This window comes from Dromiciops gliroides, chromosome 2 (genome assembly GCF_019393635.1).
Source record: "Dromiciops gliroides isolate mDroGli1 chromosome 2, mDroGli1.pri, whole genome shotgun sequence".
Taxonomy (NCBI): Eukaryota; Metazoa; Chordata; class Mammalia; order Microbiotheria; family Microbiotheriidae; genus Dromiciops; species Dromiciops gliroides.
The window spans coordinates 62,637,127-62,660,385 of NC_057862.1; the positions used below are offsets into that span (position 1 = coordinate 62,637,127).

Below are 23,259 nucleotides of genomic sequence, written 5' to 3' on the forward strand. Positions count from 1 at the left end.
GATTCCTAAGGTCTCTCCCAGCTTTAGCATTGCATGGATAGTGATATCATCTCTGTTTATGTTACCTATCTGAAACTTATCTTTCTCATTTAGAAATGAAAAAATGAAGTTAAATGGTTCCTTTTAATTATAACATTCTATAATCCAATTCCTCTCTGAACCTCAGTTTTTTCATCTATAAAATGGACATAATACCTGTTGTGCCCATCTCACAAAGGTATTGTGAGGCTTAAAAGTGATAATGAATGATAGGACCTTATACACTATAGCAGTATGTAAACATATTTAGTATTAGTTATTGTTGTTGTTGCTTCCATTGCTACAGAGCTTTCTGACAATGACAGCTAACTGAGAGCAAAGCCTGGCAGAACAGGACACAAAAGGTCTGCTTAGATGTATGGGGGTGGGGTGTTAAACTGGCCAAAGGATAAATGTCAAGAGGAAGCATTGAACTGACATAGACTAAGGTGCTAACACCAAATTAACTTTGTCTGGAATGCTGGGTCTGGTTGGGGAATAACATGAAAAGACACTCTCCCATCACCCTCAGTCCAAGTCCTTTGTCTAGCCACGAATCACATGTCTTACCCCAAGGGCTGTCTTATGCAATGAAGAGGAGAAGGATTCCCTGAGAAAAAGGCACTTTGTTTGGTGGTGGGCGAACTTGAAAAGGCTTGTGGGCTTGGAAAAAGCCACAGCAGAGTATTGGCTTTATCAAAACCATCTGATCTTCTTGGATGTGGAGAAGCTACCCTGCCAAGCTGGGGAGAAGACCCCAGCTGGCCTCAGTTCTGGGCTGGGTGTGGGGGGCACTAGTTGGGTTGGAAACCAGACGGGACCCATTGTGGAACTTTGACACTCTGAGCTCCAGGAAGGCTTGAGGCCAAGACACACAGAGGCATTCAAAAGCTCCAACTCAGTGGAGACAACTTATGTGAACTTCCCTGAGCTTTCAGCCAAGGCATGGTTCAAGTTCACAGGGAGCTGTCAGCTATGAAGATCTGGCATCTTCCCATACTCTGATTTGGCAGCAAACATTCGGCTTGGGGAACTATGCATCCTGGAGGCAGACAATTCTGGAGGAGAAGAGCCTGACTTTGGAGGGATTTGCCCAGAGCTAGGTCTGCCTCCAGGTTTTCTCCTTCCATTCCATCCTGCAAAGGTCTGCCTAATTAACTTTCCTGATACTCTGGGCAGTTTATTACCATTGTCCCTCATCAGCACCAAACACTTACTGAGTACTTACTATGGAAGTAGCACCACGTTAGGCTACACTGTACCATGTGTAATATATAAACATGTAAAAAGTATATAACCATGTAGAAAATAAACATGTAAAACACAGTCCCTGCCTGCAGGGAGTTTCCTCTGTAGTTGAGAAGATGAGACAGAGACATGAAAAGTTAACTAATTGATGATCACTAGGCAGTAAGTGGGAAGCTAGGTGGCACAGTGGATAGAACACTGTGCTTAGAATCTGGAGAATTCATCTTCATGAGTTAAAATCTGGTCTCAGATAATTATTAGCTGTATGACCCTGGGTACATTGCTTAACTCTGTTTGCCTCAGTTCTTCATCTGTAAAAAAGAACTGGGGAAGGAAATGGCAGAACCTTCCAGTATCTTTGCCCAAAATCCCCAAATGGGATCATGGAGAGTCAAAAAAAAGAAGACAGAATAACAAAAGGTGGTAAATGGCATTGATCTGTGAGTGGTACAGAGAGTATGTATTAGATGAGTCCAAAGGTTGGAAAGATCAGTGGTAATGGGGCAGCAATCATGCCAATCCCTACTCAAAGATCCCCAAACTCTTTTCACTGTCTATAAGGTAAAACCCAAAGCTTCTTAGCTCAGCATTCAAATCCTTCCATGTTATTCAAATCTTTCTATGTTCTAGTCCCACTTTACTCTTCCAATTCTGTTACCTTCCCCTACTTTTTAGGGAAATCCTATGGTCTAGTAAAATGTATTCACTTACTATTCCCCAAACATCTTACACTTTCCCTTTGTTCATGTGGCTCTCTCTGTCTCTTTCACCTATTGTAATTCCACATGATATTCAATGTTTATCTCAAATTATATCTCTTTTGTGAAGCCTTCTCTGACCAACATAATGGGAAGTGATCCCTTTTCCCTCTCCCTTTCCCTCTTTCACTTTCTTTGTAATTTCTAGATTCTAGGCACTGAATTCATTTAGTATTTATTGTAGCCTACCTATTACAATTACATTGTAAAAGTGTGTGTGGGGGGGTTGGGTGAGAGAAGAAGAAGAAGAAGAGAAAAAGAAGTAAAGAAGGAGGGAGAGAGGAAAGGATGGGGGACAGAGGGAAGCAGACAGAGACAGACACACAGAAAGACAGAGACAGAAGAGACAGAATGACAGAGAGATAATTTCACTATTCTTTTTGGGTCTAATCACAACTTTGTGCTCTACATTTTAAGACAGAGATCATTTTAAAAGAGGGAAAACTAAGATTGTGAAAAGACTGGAAACTATTTAAATGTGACAAATATTAAACAAAGTGGGGCTATAAAATCTTAGACAAAAGAAGATTTGTGGGAGAGCATAAAGTCATAGGCTGTTAGAATATTAGCTGGGAAGTACCTGAGAAATGATCTAATCTAACTCACTCTTCTTATACTTGATAGCCATCTTCCTATCTGTAATGACATAAAGACATTTATGATCTATAAAATGAATGTATGACCAACAACAGTAGCTCATTGATCATGAGAGGCAATGGAATGTAGTGAGGAGAATGCTGAACTTGAAGTCAAGAAGACATAGATTTGTATCTAGTCTCAGCCACTCACTGTAGTTAAGTGACCTTGAGCAAGTCACCTGCCCTCAGTCTCAGTTTCCCCATCTGTAAAATAAGGATAAAAATAACACATCACTCACTGGGTTGTTCTGAGCTCAAATGAGACAATACATGTCTAGTGGTTTGCAAAGCTCATATGCAAATATGAGGTTTTATTATCTTGTACTAAAAATGAAATCTTGCATTATATGCTCATATATTTGTCATAACAAAAAATAAGAAGGACATCTCAGTACTGGGTAAAGCCTCAGTGAAAGAGTTATGGCAAAATATGTATCGAGGTATACAATATAAAAAGATGTTGAAGGGTTGCCATTCGGGCTATGGCAGATACTATCCAAAATGGGAAAATCATAGATCATTCTAAGTAGTCTCAGTATGTTTCTTTGAATACCTAAAGGCCTTATATAGGAAAGAAGGATTGGAGTCCCTAATTTAAAGGGGTCCTTTAAGGGAGAACTAGTATTAATATTTAGAAGTTACAGGAAGTTTGGGTTCAAATAAGAAAGAGACAGTTTTGGAAGTGTCTAAAAATGGAATTAGCTACATTTCTATACTGTGAGCTCCCTAGCTAGAAATATTCAATCAGAGGACGAGTGACCAACCGCCTGTTATAGATGTTTTATAGGTAATCCTTACTTTTGTGACTCTGTTTCCTCTTGGTTTTACTCATACCTGTCTGACCATTTCTTCCTTCATTGTCTATATCCCATCTCTGAAGTCTGAGAGCTCCTTAAAGCTCTGTGATAAGTCATTTTCTCTTCTCTGTATTTTATCCCTTGGTAATTTAATTAATTCTGTGAGTTTATTCCCTCTATGCAGATGACTCTAAAGAGTCTATAACTCCAAACCTAAATCTCTAAATACCAGCAGAACATCTCCATCTGCACCAATTATGAGTGCCTCAAACCCAATATGGCCAAAAGCGAACTCACTGTCTTCCTCTCTAAGTGTGTCTTCCACTTGGTCCTTGCCCAACTGATCAGTCCTTTGGTTTCTCTTTTCTTTTCTGCCTAAAATATGCTAGAATCAAAAATACTTGGGTATTGCCTGTTCTTAAAAACAAAGAAGCAGGCGAGCAAACAAAAATATTTCACTTTATCCTGATCCCCAAACTCTCCTCCCTTTGAATGGTATTTTTCTTTTTGTTTTCTTTTTTATTTTATATTATATTATATTATATTATTTAAGTTTTCAACATTTGTTTAGATAAGATTTCCAATTTCAAATTTTTCTCCCTCCCTCCCCTCCCACCCCACCTCCCCTAGAAGCAGGTAATCTGATATAGGTTATATATACATAAAACATTAAACATATTTCTGCATTAGTCATGTTATAAGAGAAGAATCAGAGCAAAAAGGAAAAATCTCAAAAAAGAAAAACAACAGCACCAAAAACAAAAGAAATAGTATGGTCCAATCAGGACCCATATTCCACAGTTCCTTTTCTTCTGGATTTGGAGAGCCTTTTCCATCATGAGTCCTTTGGAACTTTCTTGTATCCTTGGATTGGTGAGAAGAATCTAGTCTATCACAGTTGATCAACACATAATGTTGATAATACTGTGTATAATGCTTTTCTGGTTCTGCTCATCTCACTCATCACCAGTTCATGCAAGTCCTTCCAGGTTTCTCTGAACTCCTCCTGCTCAACATTTCTTACAGCACAATAGAATTCCATTGCATTCATATACCACAACTTGTTCAGCCATTCCCCAATGAATGGTATTTTTCTAGGTAGAGTGATTTGGACCAGATACCACCATTTTCTTCCCATTGTTCACTACTTAACTCTTTGTAATCTTGCTTCTGATCCTATGATCTAGTGAAACTGTAATGTTTAACATTGCCAATAACCTCTTCATGATAAATTTGATTTTATGTTCTGAGTCCTCATGTGCCTTGATTTTTCTGTATCATTTGAACTCCTGAATATTCTCTCTTTCTTTAGATTTTGTAATATTAGTCTTTCCTTTTTCCTTCTCCTTGTTTAATCAAGCCTTTAATCCTTCATTGTCCTGGTCCTAACTTAGAAGTATAAGTACTGCTCAAGGTTGTCTTAGGTAATTTTCTTTCTAACCTTTTTCACTTGATTTTATCAGCTGCCATGAGACCCCAATGACTTCTAGATATATAAATATAGCTCTAATATCTCCTAATGTCCTACACCTCCAAATTTCTGAGGGATATCTCCATTCACGTATCTTAGTAGCATCTCAAATTCATCAAGACCAAAACTGAACTCATCCTCTTCCCTCTAAGCCTGCTTCTCCTCCCAATATTTTCCTTTTGCTGATGCCATCACAGTCAGCCTTTTCAGTCATATGGTATCAGGCTTGGTACCTTTGAGTCACCATAGATTCTTGCTTTGCTGCATACCTTACATCCCAACTCTTGCCATATCCTGTCAATTTCATTTCCAGAGTATTCTCCTCACCTAACTCTTTCTCCTTACTAATTGCCCCAGCTTAGTTTGTACCTTGCCTCTACTATTGCGATAAATTCCTATCTGATCTTTGTGTCCAGCACATAATATTTCTAATTAATATGGCTTTTTTGGAAAGGGCAATGAGGGTTAGGTGACTCACCCAGGGTCACATAGCTAGTAAATGTCAAGTGTTTGAGAATGGATTTGAACTCAGATCTTCCTGAATCCAGGTCCAGTGCTTTATCCACTATATCACCTAGCTGCCCCCTCTAATGAATCTTTTGCACAGTTGCCAAAATAATTTTCCCAGGAGGCATGTCTGACCATGTGACTCTCTTACTAAAAAAACTTTCAGAAGCTCTATGTTGCCTCTGTATAAAATGGAAATTCTTTAATTCTTTTTTTTTTTTTTGACAGGGCAATGAGGGTTAGGTGACTCACTCAGGGTCACACAGCTAGTAAGTATCAAGTGTTTGAGGCTGGATTTGAACTCAGGTCCTCTCGAATCCAGGCCAGGACTGGTGCTTTATCCAGTGTGCCACCTAGCTGCCCCCAATGAAAATTCTTTTTCCTGGCATCTAAAGTTATCCCGAGTAGCTGGGTGGCACAGCGGATAGAGCACTAGGCCTAGAGTCATGAAGACCTGAGTTCAAATCTGGCCCCAGACACTTACAAACTGTATGACCCTAAGTAAGTCACTTAAGCCTGCTTGCCTCAGTTTCCTCATCTGTAAAATGAGCTTCAAAAGGAAATGGCAACCACTCCGGTATCTCTGCCAAGAAAATCCCAAACAGGGTCACAAAGAGTTAGACATGACTGAAACAACTGAAGAACAAAGTTCTCCATATTCTGGTTTCAATCTACCTTTTTAGCCTTTTTTCCACACTATTCCTGTGCTCTGTGTTCCAGCCAAACTAGACCACTGTTTCCTGAATTCAGCATGGCATCTACTTCCTCCATACAACTGCACAAGTCATTCACCAACCCTGACATGGATTCCTTCCTTATCTTCATCTTTAAGGATAGTTTTCTTCCTCTCTTCCTTGGTATTAGGGTTTTTTTCCCCAGTACTGATTCATTATCTGCTATCTCATATATAAGACATATCAATATATGAACCATTGAGCAAAAAGACCCCATGTGAATGTTGACCCATCCACTGTACTTACTGCAAGTTTTAGCAGCTGGATAAAGATTCAGGAGAATTGAGTCAAATCAGAAATTCAGGCCATGAACAAACCTTTTTGGCACTTGTGCTCTTTGTATGAGCTCATGACCACCTGTGCAAGGGAGAATCTCTCAGAAGTCCAGCCAAGACTATGAATATTGGACTTTTTTCTCTGTGAGAACAAGCCCAGGGTCAGCTATGGGATGAGTCAGATTCTCTTCTCCCATCTGTTCTTCCCTCCTTTGCCCCCCCCCCCAAGTAGTTACAATGCTCAAAATTCCCAAAGTGCAGCTCAGTGACTGGAGTAAGAGATACTGGTTTGTTTCTCCACTAATCATCGCCTTAGAAGAATCCTGAATTAAGGGAGTGGGCCCTTAACCCACTTCTGAGATAGGACTTTTCCTACACAAAAGGGGAAATCGAGGAAGTCATATTTCTGCTGGTAAGCCGTCTCCCTGATTGGGAGCTGCCATACCATCAACCCAATGAAGACACAGACTTGGATAACTATGGAGTTCTGTCTCTATCCCATCTTGAGGCCTCAGTTAAAGTAGTGAATCTCCTTGAATAAATCACATTGGACACACAAGTCTTGTATAAGTGTTTTCTCTTTTTCTCCTCCCTAGTCTAGACCCTGGTTTACCACATTTGGAGAGGTCTTTGCTACCAAACATACTCATTAAAATAGGTAGAAGAAATGATCCAAATCTCCTGGTTTTAAAATATCTAGGTCTGAAGAACTGGACATAATTCAACCTGCTGCCGAGTGGTCCTAATACACAGACTGAATCACCTCCTCCTGAAAAGCTTCAGCTATTCCCCTAATTAAATGTCTGCTTTTCTTTCTTGAATCTTGCCGAGTCCCTTCACCTGGATCTCTCCTTTACCTTCTATTGCTCCATACATTGTACTAAGCTTAAATGTGTCTATTAGATATCTTTTCAGTAAAATTCAATTTCCTTGGGGGTCAAAGACTACTTATTATTTTCCAATCTTTGAGCCTTTCTTACCTAGGCACAACCGTGGACAGAATTCTAGGCCTAAAGTCAGGAAAACCCCTAAATCATATCTGGACGGACACTTGCTAGCTTTGTGACTTTGGGCAAATCACTTAAACTCTGTCTGCCTCAGTTTCATTGACTGTAAAATGGGGGTAGTAATAGCATTTACTTCTCAGGATTGTTGTAAGGATTGAATGAAACAATACTTGTAAATTGCTAGCATAGTGCCTATGCATATGATGGACACCTTATAAGTAAATGCTAGTTATCTCATATGTATATAGCAGTAGTAGTGGTGGTGGTGGTGGTAGTGGTAGTGGTGGTGGTAGTAGTAGCAGCAGCAGCAATAGTAGTATTTTTCAAATACAATAAGTATTTAATGAATTGAAATCATTCTATTTCTTCATTCCAAGTCATTGATAAAATTGTAGAATGCAAGAAAATCAAGGACAAAGATACAAATTAAAATACCTGAGATAGAATTTAGGCCTACTGGCACCCATTCTTGGGCTCTTGCCACTTTTACAATTGGGATGAAAAGAAAATCTTCCTGATTGTGTAATATTACTTGGTTCTTAGCTCATTGGTGTCAGAGGACAGGAACTCTGGGAAGCTTTTCTCTAACCCAAGACATTTCAATGAGAGGTGTAGCTTTAAGATGATGCTACTGCTGCCTCCACCTGTATTTGGATAGTGACTTGATGAGAAAGGCCTAAATATTTAGCTCATTCCCCTCTCTCCATTGTCCTCTTTTAAAATGCAAATTTCTCTGGGAAACCGACCATCTTAAGACTCTCATTGAGAATTTACTAAATGCTGTCTCTCCTCTCTAAGAGAGAGTTTAAGGTGGTAGGAATATACTTGTTGTCCTTGTGGGAGGGGGTAGGAGCACTGAAAGAAGAGGAAGGGGAATTGAAAGGGAGAGATAGGAGCCCCTGAAGACAAAACTGAGCAATTTTATCTTTTTTTTTCCTCTTTTTTTTTGGTGGGACAATGAGGGTTAAGTGACTTGCTCAGGGTCACACAGCTAGTAAGTGTCAAATATCTGAGGCCCGATTTGAACTCAGGGCCTCCTGAATCCAGGGCCAGTGCTTTATCCACTGTGCCACCTTGTTGCCCCCTGAGCGATTTTTTTCAAATTTACTGAGGATAAATTTATTGAGGCTCTCATTTTCGATGGGCTAAGGTGAAATAATTTATACAAAACTCATTGGTAAAGATCAAGATACAGAGGCAAGAGGCAGTCAGGGGACATAATGGATAGTCCAACAAGAGTCAGTGTCAATCAACATACATGATGTATATTGACCAATGTATATTTGTCAGCATTGACTCCCAGGGAGTACAGGACTACATGGATATTAGAGCATTTTTCAGGCTCAATGACATCAGTCTCACTATAAGGCAAACCTTCCCACCAGCATTGTCTGTAAGTAGACTTGGCTGCTGCAGGAGGTAGTGAGCTGCTTCTGGCAATCAGATGATCTTAGATCGAGAATGTACTGGAAGGATCCTGAGGGGCCATTCAGTTCTACCCCTTTATTATACAGTTGAAGAAACTGAGATGTTGGGAGATGCAAGGCCAAGTCAATAAGCATTTATTCAGAACCTACTATGTGCCAGGCTTGGGTAGGAAACATCAGAGGCCAGAGATCGTATTTGAACCTAGGCCATCTGTCTCCAGTGTCTTTTTAATTGGAAGTGATTTGTATAGCACGTTATGGAGAGAATTCTTGTTAAAGCTCTTTTACAGGGAGTGCTTTCTGAATCCCTGATTCTATGATTGTATTCACTGAACCCCTACTGTAGGCAAAGCAAGCTTGGAAAACCCACAAATTAGGAGGTGACTCCCTTCATACAAGGGCCTTTCGCTTTAAAGGAGGATTCTCTCCTTCATAAGGAATTCACGCCAGGGTTCCTTTAAATAGTGAGGTACATTTAAGTGTTTGTCAAGCAGTTAATGATCTGTAAACAGTGAGGCCTGAGGGATGAGAAAACCTCCAGCTGAAGCGGTGGGAGTCACCAAGCCAAGTGAAGATCGATCAGAAATGAAGACCAAGCATTTTTTAAAAAGATCCTGTGAGGCGGTGGGAAAAACTGTAGGTATTTTTTTTTCTTTTTGGCCAGAAGACATTTTATCTACAATTGTTCCAAAACACACCATGTGCTGGATGCTACCACTGACAGGCCGTGAAGCACTCCTGCCAAGGGTGTGGGCCTACTGTAAGGGCCCTGGCACACAGCTTTCAGTCTTCTTAGTGGAAGGACAAGGGAGTCAGTCTGTGCTGCAGAAAGAGCCCAACACTAAGAGTCAGAAGGGATGGGGAGAGTTTCACTGTTGATTAACCAAGCAAGCTCAGCTCTACTCCCGACTCTCTAAACTTTCTTCCCTCATTAGAATCTAAGTTCTTTGAGGTGAGTGGACTCTCTTTCTGTCTGTATTTGCATTCATATCATTTAACACAATGTCTGACACACACCAAATACAGTACTTAAAAATGCTTATTGATTTGACATAAATAGAAAAAAAATTACACCTCCCCCCTCCAAAAAGCCCTCTTCTATATACGCACACATATCCACTTGCTACTGGAACCTGGAAGTCTTTTAACAAGAAAAGAGGTGGTTCATGAAAAGAGGGAGCAATGATCACCAAGGGTCAACAATACTTGATTCAAAAACAGAACATTCCTGGGGCAGATAGGTGGCACAATGGATAAAGCACCGGCTATGGATTCAGGAGGACCTGAGTTCAAATATGGCCTTAGACACTTGACACTTACTAGTTGTGTGATCCTGGGCAAGTCACTTAACCCTCATTGCCCCGCAAAAAAACCCAAACCATATCATTCCAGACTAACTTCATTTCTTTTGATCAGGGGAATAGCGTGGATATAAATACACCTAGATTTTAGTAATTCATTTGATAGTCATGTTTTTTCTTGTTGACAAGTTGGAGAGATGTGTTTTATATAATACAGTTAGGTGCATTCAGCATTAGTTAAGTGACTACAAAGGGTAGTCAATAATGGGCTGATAGTTATCGGAGGCAGGTTTCTAGTGGAGTGCCACAGGAATCTTTCCCTGGCTAGGCAATATTCTACAGTTTTATCCATGAGAGAGGATTCTGGGAAGGTGGCAGAGTAGGTCAGAAAACTAAGCTCTCCAGATTTCCTCCAAAGAAAGACAGAATATCAGCCCAGAGGGAATGTGGAGCAGTAAAACAGACAGAAGTCAGGCCAGAGTAGTTGTTTTCCTAAGACACCTTGAGAAGATCCCAGGAAACACTAACCTTTTGGGGCAGAAGTTAGGCCTCAGTGAAGTACAAACACCTCCAGGTCTATGCTGTGGAATCAACGGACAAGAAGCACTGGGGGCAGTTGGGGTTTGGAGGCAGCCTCAGGTTTAGAAACTGTCATCTCACAGACAGTGTGGGGGTCTGACAGCTGAGTAGAAGATTGAAGGACCTTTCCTTCTCCAGGGATGCCAAGCACAGATGTGCTGACCAGATGAATTTGAGGCTGCCGCTGCAGGGGAGGAACAGCTAGCAGACACTTGGTGAGTACGGTAACAGAGGGGCAGAGACCCAGATGGCTGTTGGCACTTGAAGGAGAGCAGGGTCCCTGGTTTATGTTCCAGGGCAGAGAGGACAGCTGTAGCTTGCAGCCAGTGGAAGAATTGCAGGGAGTAAGATCAGTTGCCATATATGGTGGCTGGGAGTCCTAGCTGTGACTTAGGAGTGGAGAAGAAAGACCAAGGTTGAGCCCCAAGACAGACCTCAGAAAATAACAATAAGTTCCTGAGGTTTGGGACTGTGCATACCTTGGAACTGGAACTTCATGACGCTAACATCTGCTAAAGCAAAATAAAACAAAAATAAATAAATAGAACTGAGTAAGCAAAGGAGAAAGAGCCCAACCATAGATAGCTGCTTTGGGGATAGAGAAGATCTGGGTTCATATTCAGGGGTAAGAAATGTCAAATGATCGCAAGCACAAAAGGAGTTCTTGGAAGAAATTTAAAAAAGACTTTAAAAAATCAATTAAGAGAGACTGAGGAAAAATTAGAAAAAAAATAAGAGCAATCCAAGAAAATTATGGAAAGTCAACCAACTTGAAACAGAGAATCGAAAACTTAAGGAAGAAAATAATAATTGTCAAAGGTAAGCCAATGACATTCTAAGACAGCAAGAAATAATAAAAAAATATAAAGAATGAAAAATAGAAAAGAATGTGAAACAACTCATAAGAAAAACAACTGATCTGGAGAAAAGATGCAGAAGAAATAATATAAAAATAGTTGGACTATCTGAAAATTACAATAAAACAGAATCAATACAATATTACAAGAAATTATAAGGAAAATTGCCCTGATGTTATAAAACAAGAAGTCAAAGCAGAAATAGAGAAAATTGACTGATAACCATCTGAAAGAGATCCCAAGAGGAAAACACAGGAACATAGTCAACTCTGAAAGCTCCCAGGTTAAGGAGAAAATATTGGAAGCAACAAGAAAAAAAATTAAATATCATGTATTACACAAGACCTAGCAACTACTAAGTTGAAGTACTGTAGGTCTTGGAAGACTAAATTTCATAGAGTAAAAGAACTGGGGTTATGATCAAGGGTAACTTACCTAGCAAACTAAATTATAATCATAAATGAAAATAAAATTTGACATATAACATCCAGGAGAAATATAAGGTAAACATTAAAGACCAATTATAAGGAACCAATTAAGGTCAAATAATTTACTTCTTATACTTGAACATATCAGTACTCATGATGGTTATTATTATCTGGGTAGTTTGAAAGAAAGGCTTGGGCTGAGATGGGGTGATTCTAAAAAAAAATAAAACTGTAGGAAGAGATAAAAAGGAGAAATTGTCACATACAAATGAGGCATAAAAGGAAAAAGAAATATACAGAAGAAGCTAGTTGGGAAGAGGGCAGGTACCTTACTCTCATGGGGAATGGGTTAAAGAAGGACCATATATCCAGAAGCGTATAAATGTCTTCTAAATCCAGAAAGAAATAAGAGCGCAAGGGAATGGGGTTGGGGAGAGGATAAGGGAGAGACTGTTGGTGGGGTGGATAGGTTAAGGAATAGGAGGGAAAGGTAGTGGGTAGAAGTAAAGCAGAGAAATGAAGAGAGCTAAGAATGGGGTGAGAAGGATAGTGATAAAAATAGGAAGGAGGAAAATATACAAGTAATTATAGCTTAAAATACGAATGGGGCTAATTTACCTATAAAATAGAAACTGATAGAGGATTGAAAAATTGAATTCAAGAATATGTTGCTTTCAGAAAATGCTCTAAAATTTAGAGATACACAGAAAGATAAAATAAAGATCAGGAGTAGAATTTATTAGGTAAGAAAGCAGAGAGAACGTTTAAGCTAAAATAGATTTAAGCAAAAAGAAAAATAGGGAAACCACACTATGTGTCAGCAATATTATTCATTAGTGCTTTAGAACATTTAAAATAACTAGACAATATAAAATACCTCAGAATATACCTGCCAAAATAGACAGAAACTGCATGAACATAAACACAAAATACTTTTTATACAAATGAAGTTAGATCTAAATAATTGAAAAAAATACCTAATAATTTTACCTAACTATCCTATTTATTCAATGCCATCCTAATTAAATTACCAAAAAATTATTTTACTGAGTCAGAAAAAATAATAACAAAGTTCATTTGGAAGAACAAAAGGTTAGGAACTTCTAAGAGACCAGGGAAAAAATATTTAGAGGAAGAAGATTCAGCATTATCAGATCTTAAACTATATTATAAGGTGAGAGCACTATCGAAGTGTAAAATGGATAATTTTGACTATTTTAAATGAAAATTTTCTTATATAAATAAAATCTATGCAGCCAAGAATAAAAGGAATGCATAAATTTGGAGGGAACTTTCACAGACAGCCTCTCTGATATGATGTGATTGTGTTGAAATACTGTTGTGATGTAGGAAATGATGAGCTGAGTGATTTAGAAAAACATGTTAAGAGGGATTTATAAAAGAAGAGGCTATCTACCTTCAGGGAAACAGATGACAATTAGAAATAAGCTTAGTATGGTCTTACATATATCTGTATGAGTGAATGTGTGTATATTTATGGATATTTCTGTGTGTATATATATGTATATACACACATACACACTTTATGTAACAATATAAATACCATACCATACCATACCATACCATATCATACATATACCATACCATACCATACCATACCATACCATACCATACCATACCATACCATACCATACCATATCATATCACATCATATCATATCATATCACATCATATCATATCATATCATATCATGATATTTATATTACTTATCATGCTTAATTGTAGCCTTCTTTAGGGTGGGGGTAGGGGTAGGGAGGGGAAAAATAAATTAAGAGGTGCACAGCAGAGAATGAAAGAAAACCAAAAGGAAGCAAAGAAAAGGTGGGCATCATTGAAAACAATGTGCAGTATTTATTATATAGGTCTTCTTGAAATGGAAAATGTTCAGGTTATATGGAATACTCTCATGTTCTGCTGTGTATAATGCTTTTTTTCATTTTGTATTTAAATTTAAAATAAATATTTACCAAAAAAATCCAAACAAAATTTTTTCAATGAATTGGTTGAAGGCATAGATGATAATATATCCTATTTGAAGATGACATGTCATGGTAGGGATAGTTAAAACAATGAATAACAGAGAATCCAAAAGGCTCTCTACATTCTAGAATATTGGGCTGGATAATAGCTCCTCTCAGGTGCTGAAGGGATGTCAGGTGGTAGAAGGTATTTTCAAGATAATGTACTTAGCCACATAGGACAAAACTAAGAGTAATTCTATTTGGATCTCCAGGGTTGTCAGTGCTTTGCACATACTAGGCACTTAATGTTTTCTTCATTCCTTCCTTCATTCAGTGTGTAGGAATTATAGCTATAGATTTTTTTTGGGGGGTGAGCCAATTGGGGTTGTGAGTTGCCCAGGGTCACATAACTAATAAGTGTCAAATGTCTGAGGTCGGATTTGCACTCAGGTCCTCCTGACCCGAGGGCCAGTGCTCTAACCATTGCACCACCTAGCTGCGCCTAGATTTTATTTTGACATTTTGACATCAAGAAAAACATCCTAACAATGGGAAGTATCTCAAATATAATGGACTTTCTCCAGTGGGAATATATCCTTTTTCACTGTCTAGTCTCTAGTGGAGGCCAGCTGAGCATGCCTCAGGGGCCTGGTACCTGTTTTAGGGTGGGTCAGACTAAATAATCTCTAATGTCTTTTCCAACTCTGAGACTCAGTGATTCTGGGACAATGATCTTCTTCATTCCAGAGTAACGACCTGGCTCTCCAAAAGAAAGGAGCTTCTGTTTTTGGGTTGAAATTCACACTGAAAGTTAAGATTGATGGGAATGGGTGGGGGAGAAATCTTGAGGTTACTAATTGTGAACAGGGATGATAGGAGCAAGATGAGAGCAGCACTGGGGTGTGGAAAGCAGTGAAAATATCCCAGACGAGGAAGTCAAGTATCAGGAATGAAAACTTTGAGGCCTTTTCCCTTCTATTTTCTCCGTCTTTATCTCTCTCCCTCCTTCCTTGGGGCATGCATGCTATGGATTTGGAGGGGCATTTCATGGATATATCTTTTCCACAGGTCCTTGGACATCCCACCTAGAAAGCACTGTTCCCCTTGTTTAGGGGGAGGACAATTTTGGTCTACAATTTCAATCTGCTCCACTGGCAAAGAGAGTCATTCTGACTGTAATTACCACCCACTCACTTGTGGAATAAAGGAAGTTTGAAATGCTGTACACAGTGTCCACCCAGACCTGGCTGCAAACTCTGATGAGGAGGGAGAGCCATCAACAGAGAGATTTTCTGGGGAAGTATGACTCATTCTCCAGACCCACACCCTTTGCTTAGTAGATTCAGAATATTAAGAAGAAAATGCAAGGAAATCAAGGGAGACCTAGCAGAAAATGTCTTGTGAATGGGACTATATACCATTTAGAGAGTTAGCACAAGAGGGTCTTTGATTTGGGCTCTGCGAACTTGGTTTTTAAAAATATTTTGATAACTGAATTTCCCTTTGTAATATTATGTACTTTGTTTTATGCATTTGAAAACATTCTAAGAATCACCATACTACTAAAGGGACTCACAGAACAAAAAGATTAAGAACTCTTGGGTTAGACCATAGGGACAACCCAGTCTTCCCACTGGTATTAAATCAAATACTGGAATTCCTCCTTACCTCATTCCCTAGATAAAAATATTATTCAGCCTTGATAGCTGCTATCCAGTTGTGTCCAACTCTTCATGACCCCATTTGGAGTTTTTTTGTTTTTTAAGCACAGACACTGAAGTGGTTCACCATATCGTTCTCCAACTCATTTGTTTTACAGATGAATAAGCTGAGGCAAAGAGGGATAAGTGAGTTGCCCAGGGTCACACAGCTAATAAATATCTGAGACCAGATTTGAACTCATGAAGTTGAGTCTTCCAGTCAGGAAGGCTCAGCACTCTATCCACTGCACAACCTAGCTGCCCTTGAGAGTAAACTATTCAAAATCACTGATAATTCAGAACTATTCCTCTCCCTTAGTCCTGTTATTCTTTCACAGGTGTAAAAGATAAGCCAGGTCTAGTTAATTCATTTCCCCTGATCCCTACCTCCATCTTTTGCATATTGAAGCAATGCTCTTTTCGTAATTGTTTTTCCTGATCATCCCATTGTTGGTTCTCCTTGTCTCTTCAATCCCTTTTTGAAAGTTCAGTTCAAGTACCACCTCATAAAAAAGCCTATCCTGGTCTCATAAGTTCCTAGTGCCATCCTCCTCTCTCATAAAATCCCTCTGGAAATTACTTTGTGTTTAATTTTCTATGTGTATCTCTCCCCTCTCCAATAGAATGTTGGCCTCATGGAATCAGGGGATGCTTTGTTTCTTTCTTTTGTGTCCCAACTAGAGGTAAGCATGAACAGAATGGAGACCCATAGGTTCAGTCCCTTTCTCCCTATTCTATCCTCATAGCTTAGTCCAATTTCTGCTCTTGTTGATCGATTCATGGACCATCACAGAATCAAACTGCTTAGGAGCAGTTCATTTGCCTTTTCTGGAATATCTAACAATTGTGTTTGGGGATGATTTATTTTTGCCTTGATAATCAATAACTCTGGTCTCTCTGTCTAATGTTTTCCTGAAGGCAATGCTCCTGTGCCGTGTGAGGAGTAAGAAAGGACTTTCTTTATAGCTTGGGCAATTTCAGGTAAGTCTATAACACAGAGGATATGAGGTGAAAGAGGAAAGAGGCAAAACTACAGCTCCTTATTTTGGTGCTTCTGGTTTGTCCCTCGGTTTTCTGGTTACCACCCAGATTTACCAAAGGCGCAATTGTTTTATCCTCAAAGGTTACATCATGAATCCAGCCTAGCTAGATTTCTTTTCCGTAATACCTTGATCTCTGGCCATTCCCAATCTTATTCCTTCACAATCCAATCCATACAATCTGGTTAATGTCCAACTAACTTTTACCACAATAATAAGGGAAGTTCTCAATAAGGGTTATTGACACAGAAGAGGACCACCTTCAAGTTCACCTACATGGCATGCTTTCTTCATTTAAAAAAATATATTTTTGTTTGTTATTATTAACTTTTTTTTGGTGGGGCAATGGGGATTAAGTGACTTGCCCAGAGTCACACAGTTAGTAAGTGTCAAGTGTCTGAGGCCAGATTTGAACTCAGGTCCTCCTGAATCCAGGGCCAGGGTTTATTCACTGTGCCACCTAGCTGCCCCCGTTTTTTTATTATTCTCAATGTGACAAATACCAAAAACAAAGACATAAGCACTTTCAAATACAAAGAAAATTAAAAGAAGCTTTCATATGAAATCATAAATCTCAATTATATATAGCTTACTATATATACATACACATATACATACATATATATAATAAATTCAACATGTTAGTTTCAAAGTTGTCTTTGCTTGTCTGTGCATCCTTCTGGACTTCCTTCTGTTCTCTTTGGAGCATTTAAAAATTCTTCAATGAACCTCTTTTCTTGCTTGCTTTCTTTTTTTTGGTCATCACCATTTAATAGTACCCTTCCCTGCCCCCCATTAAAAACACCACCACCACCTAGGAACAAATAAGTCTAGTCAAACAAAGACAATTTCACACATTGGCCATGACCAAAATTATTGGTCTTATCCTTAACAATGAATCAATGCAATGACCAGCTGTGACTATAGGAATCAATGATAGAGAGATGGTGTATTCCTACTGCATAATTTCTTTCTTTTTTTTTTTCAATTTAAAAAAATTGGCATAATTTCAATATTAGAATAATGAATTCTTAGTTTGACTTGTCTCAGATTTAATGGCTCTTAGAAATCCAAGAATATTGAAAAATAGACCTAGAAGTGATCATTAACACTAAGCTATACTTTCCAAAACAATGCATTATAGGGCTATTAAAAGAAGCCCAGCCTGCAAGTCAGGAGACCTAAGTTGTAATCCTGCTTATGCCACTAACTACCTAACTAAACCTTAAATGAGTCACTCAGTTTCTCTAGAATTCAGTTTTCCCATCTGCCTAATGAAGGGGATGACTATATGATGTCTCAAGTTCATCCAAGCAAGGATACTCTATGTTTATGTAAATAATAATATTCAAAGAAATAAGCTGTCATGCTGCCATTCCCATTCTGATGCTCTGTGATCATTGGCATCTCCCATCCCTGGAACTCTTTTTCTGTGTGAAGAATACTAGGCGGGGGTAGCTAGGTAGCACAGCGGATAAAGCACTGGCCCTGGATTCAGGAGGATCTGAGTTCAAATCTGGTCACAGACACTTGATACTTACTAGCTGCGTGACCCTGGGAAAGTCACTTAACCTTCATTGTCCTGCCAAAAAAAAAAAAAAGAATACTAGGGACTCAAATGTTTCATTTAGATATTCCATGTATGATAGGGTTTTCCCATTATCCTCATTCCTAAAATCTACCCCCTGCCCTCTCACCACTCCTAACACAACCAGAATCACTATTTAGATTAATAGCAGGACCCAGCATGCACTCAAGTATGCTAGCTAATGACCTTCATGTATCACTTTAATTCACACTTTATGCTTCAGAAATGAAAGTTCTTTTTAGAGCAGAAGTTCTTCTTTAAGATTAGGTTGTTTAATCTCCAATTTATTTTTAATATATGTTTATGTAGTCTCTTATTAAATATGATTTTATCGCATTGTTATATGAAAGGGGTACTTTTAATATTTCTCCTTTTCTGTTTTTAACTATAAAATTGTTATGTACTACAATGTGGTCAGTCTTTCTAAAGGTACCATGAACAGTTAAGAAAAAGGTGTATTCCTTTTTATTTCCATTCAATTCTCTCCACATATCTATCATATCTAGCTTATCTGTAATTATAGTCAGTTCCTTAATTTCATATTTATTTTTTGTTTAGATTTATCTAGTTCTGAGAGGAGAAGATTAAAATCCCTCATTATTATAGTAGTACTATCTATTTCCAACTGTAATTCATTTAACTATTCTTTTAAAACTTTAGATGCTATAGTATTTGGTGCATTTATGTTCAGTATTGATATTTCTTCATTGTCTATGGTACTTTTTATCAAAATGTAGTTATATTTATTTACTGTTTATCTCTTTCAATTAAATCTATTTTTGCCATAACATCATCTGAGATCATAATTTCTACCCCTGCCTTTTTTTTTTTACATAAACTGAAGCATAGTACTTCTAGGGAGTACTAGGGCAGAAGCTCTTAACCTTTTTGTATTATGGAATCCTTTGCAGTCTCTTGCAGCTACTATGGTTTATTCTTTCATATTTAAATGAAATTCTAAGAATTGAAAAATTTTAGTTAGAGGTTAGTGAAAATAAAGATGTAATGTTGTTTTTTTTCCCATCCAAATCTATGGGTCCGTAACATCTATCTAGAGATGAGGAGTCAATGGATACCCTGAACTTCTTAAGGGAGCCACACCTCTCATCTCCTCAAACTTCCTAGAGAATCACACCCAAACAAATATCCATTTACCTATATACTACATGCTCTCACACCAGTGTTCCATTTCTATTCTCCTCACGTATTCAATAACTAATTCCCAGTTTCTCATATGAACCCAAAGCCTGGCTCCCAAAAATATCTGCTCCCTTAACTACCAGTGTCAGGGGAACATCATGAACTTGTTTATAGTCAGAGGTAACCAATTACCATGAACAACTAAAGGTGCCCCCTTTGAATAGTCATACCTAGAACACCAGGCTCCCCTTTCAATGTGCTACCACAGAGGCATACAACTTTCCCATTGGATGAAAATGGAAGGCATTCTTTCTCAGTGTCATTTTGGTAGCAGGCTATCCCCAGAATTATCTAGTAAGAAAATAACTTGGAGGCTAGGTATGCCATAACAGACAGTGGCATCCCCTTTCCTGAAACTCCCTTCCTTCCAAAATCCAGTTGTTCACAGTTAGAGATAAACAACTTGTGAAAAAAAATTTTTTTTGAAAGATTCTGTCAAACGATTCTGGGAACATATGTAAAAATGCTTTAATTGTTTGTGGAGAGGAGATTTCCCCTCCAAATTGTTCAAGGAACAAGTGGCTTTCTGCTGCCTAGAAACATTGAGGGCAGAAATCATAACAGTTTGTGGTTATGGGACAGGAAAGCATTGGGTGGGAGGGGAGAAAAGAAGGTAGGCCTATAGAAAAAAAAAGACTGACTGTCTACTAAGACACTGTACTCTTCCACCTGTATAGTTAAGGATCATTTACTAAACCTAAATCGTACCCTGAAATCATGTCTCATAAGCAGTTATCTAGCCTGCCTGTGGTCAGAGTTGGCCCTGCCAGCTAGATGTGGGGTGACTGATGGTGGGAAGGGTGCATTGCAGATGGGGGGAGGGGGGAATAGGGAGCAATTATCCTGCTCTGATCAGCCTTTGAAAGCATTTCGCCCTTGAAAATACCAGGAGAGAAAAACTGAGGAACAAATAAACAGCTCCCCCCCCCACCCCCCAAAGAAGAAGCTTGGCTCTGGAGTGCTGTCATTACTGCCTATTGTGAAGAGAACAGCAGGGAGGCAGGCGGGGGCGTGGGTGGGGATTGGGAGGGAGGGCAGGCAGGGGGTGGAAGAGCTGCCTCTTGGCACTTCAGTTTCCCCAAGTGTCACACTTTTGACTCTACCTTGAGGAGATGTAGTTTTCCCTGGGATCTGGTTGCCATGGCAACCTGATTAACAAATAGCAAGGCAGAGGCTTTCTTTGCATGGGAGTTTCAAGGGCTGGGTCTTTGGGCGGGGAGAAGGGATATTTTAATAGGCTTTTATTAGCCAAGGTTGCTAAATCACCTTCATTCTGAAAGCTTCCTTGATTTTCAGGGAGCCCTCCCCCTTTCCTCATTCCATGGGAGTTGCTTTGTTTTCCTGGACACTGCCCCTTTAAGTCAGACCCTCTTAGCCTAGGCATTCTGCAGATCTCCAGAACATGCACCAGCACCAGAGCCCCTACCCCAGTCTGCAATCCTCTTAATTACTTTGGATGCCAATAGAGAGCAAGCATGATTGCTCCATTCTTCATAAGGAATAATACACTGATTGCTATTAATGCCTCTGCCCACAAGCCAACTGTGGGTCCAGAAATATGGTCCATTATAACCAGCCTTTCAGATTTTTAAAACATTTCCTCCCACTTCATCTCCCTTTTCCAACAAGCACCTGGAGAGGTGGGTAGTGGGATGAAAAGGAGGCTCTGTTTCTGTGCATCATTTGAGGTTTGCTAGGGAACATGAAACTTTGGAAAAGATACTTGGTCTGGGGTCAGAGGAACAGAGTTCAAATCCCACTCTTGATGCTTTTTGCTTACATGACCATGCACAAGTCACTTGACTTCCTTTGGCCTCAGTTTATTAATCTGTAAAATGAATGGGTTGGATTACATGACCTTTGAGTTCCCTTTTATAGATCCCTTATCTTCAAGTCCTCTAAGTCAAACAACCTTCATGGTCTTCAGTTTCCACATCTGTTAAATGAATGGATTAGACTAATGAAGTTCCCTCTGGCCCTAGGTCTCTGATCAGGAGATCCTATGAATTATATAACTTCCTGGGGTCTTAGTTTCCTCAGTTAACAATGAAAGGATTGTGTTAAATGACCTTTGAGGTTTTGGAAAGCATTTAGCACAGTGCCTGGCACATAGTAGGCACTTAAATATTTCCTTCTTTCCTTCTTTCCTTCCTTCTTTCCTTCCTTCTTTCCTTCCTTCCTTCCTTCCTTCCTTCCTTCCTTCCTTCCTTCCTTCCTTCCTTCCTTCCTTCCTTCCTTCCTTCCTTCCTTCCTTCCTTCCTTCCTTCCTTCCTTCCTTCCTTCCTTCCTTCCTTCCTTCCTTCCTTCCTTCCTTCCTTCCTCCCTCCCTCCCTCCCTCCCTCCCTTCCTTCCTTCCTTCCTTCCTTCCTTCCTTCCTTCCTTCCTTCCTTCCTTCCTTCCTTCCTTCCTTCCTTCTTTGAATGGAAATAGTCCTATACTAGAAATTAGGAGACCTGGGTCCTAGTCCAGATTTGGCCATTTTATAGTTCCTTTAGTTCTTCCTGGGCCTCAGATTTCTAACCTGTAAAATGAAGGGTTTTGGCTAAATAGTCTTAAAGAGCCCTCTCAACTTTGATACTCTATGAGCATGTTTCCAATGTTAAAATGAAGAGAGGAGGGAGGAGAGACACAGACATTTACAGAGAGATTCCGACAGACATAGATAGAGACAGAGAACAACAGTGAAATGTTGAGGGAGGTACTCTTAGAAGTAATAAGAATTGCGGAGGTGTGGACAATAGCCCCAGACTGGTTTTCTACAGCAATGATGAAAACCTGTCTCTAGGAAGAAAACAGCAGCCACTGACCTGACAGGGATTGTGGAAAGCAGGGATGGGGGCGGGGGAAGCCAGTTTGGTGTGTTAGCCTGAAGTGAGCCAAGTAGAATGAGGCTGTTGAATAAAACCCTCCCATCCCCAGTGGAAATAAAGCAAACATTAATGTGTTGATTACTGGGAGCGGGCAGGAGGCTTCTCAATTATTAATTTTTATTATTATTGTTATTAACAATCAGCTTCCCCCCTCGGGGGATAAGTTGAAAGTCTGTTCTCCTAAGTGCTTTCAGGATAACTTCCTGGGGCTGAGGAATGTGGCAATGGTAGGGGAAGAAAATATGCTGTTTCCTCCCCAGATCATCCTGGAGGTATGTCCTCTGGCTGGGGGCCCTGGTTTCCTTCCCAAACTCAGTACCTCCATATGGAATGCAGGCCTTCCTTAGGCCAATCGAGCATGGAACACTGGGCAAGGACTCAAGTGGCCTCAGGTTTTAGCTCTCCAGGTGAAGGGGCCCTCCTGAATCACGTGCAAATAATTTGTGACAGCAATAACTCAAAAAAAGATAAGAAAGAGAATAATTCTCATTTACACAGCACTTTAAGGCTTTCAAAGAGCTTTAAATATATTAATTCTCTCCTATGATATAGGCACTATTATTATTCTCACTTTATTGAAGAAGAAACCAAGATTTACAGTAGTAGAGACTTGCCCCGGCTCCCACAGCTCGGGGCTGTGTGTCACAGGTAGATTTTGAATTCAAGTCCTCTTTAAGGGGTAACCTGTTGCTATAGATAAAATGGCAGACTTGAATTCAAATCATTCCTTAAACACTTATTAGTTGTAAGATTCTGGGCAAGTCAATCAATCTTAGTCTGTCTCCTTTTCTTCCTCCATAAAATGGGGACCTACTTTATGGGATTGTTATGAAG

General features: G+C 39.4%; 1 protein-coding gene across 2 annotated transcripts in view; it reads right to left on the bottom strand.

Moving 5' to 3' along the window:
• RASGEF1A (RasGEF domain family member 1A) overlaps positions 1 to 23,259 on the bottom strand; it is a 346,198-nt gene that overhangs the window by 304,392 nt on the left and 18,547 nt on the right. The window lies entirely within an intron of this gene.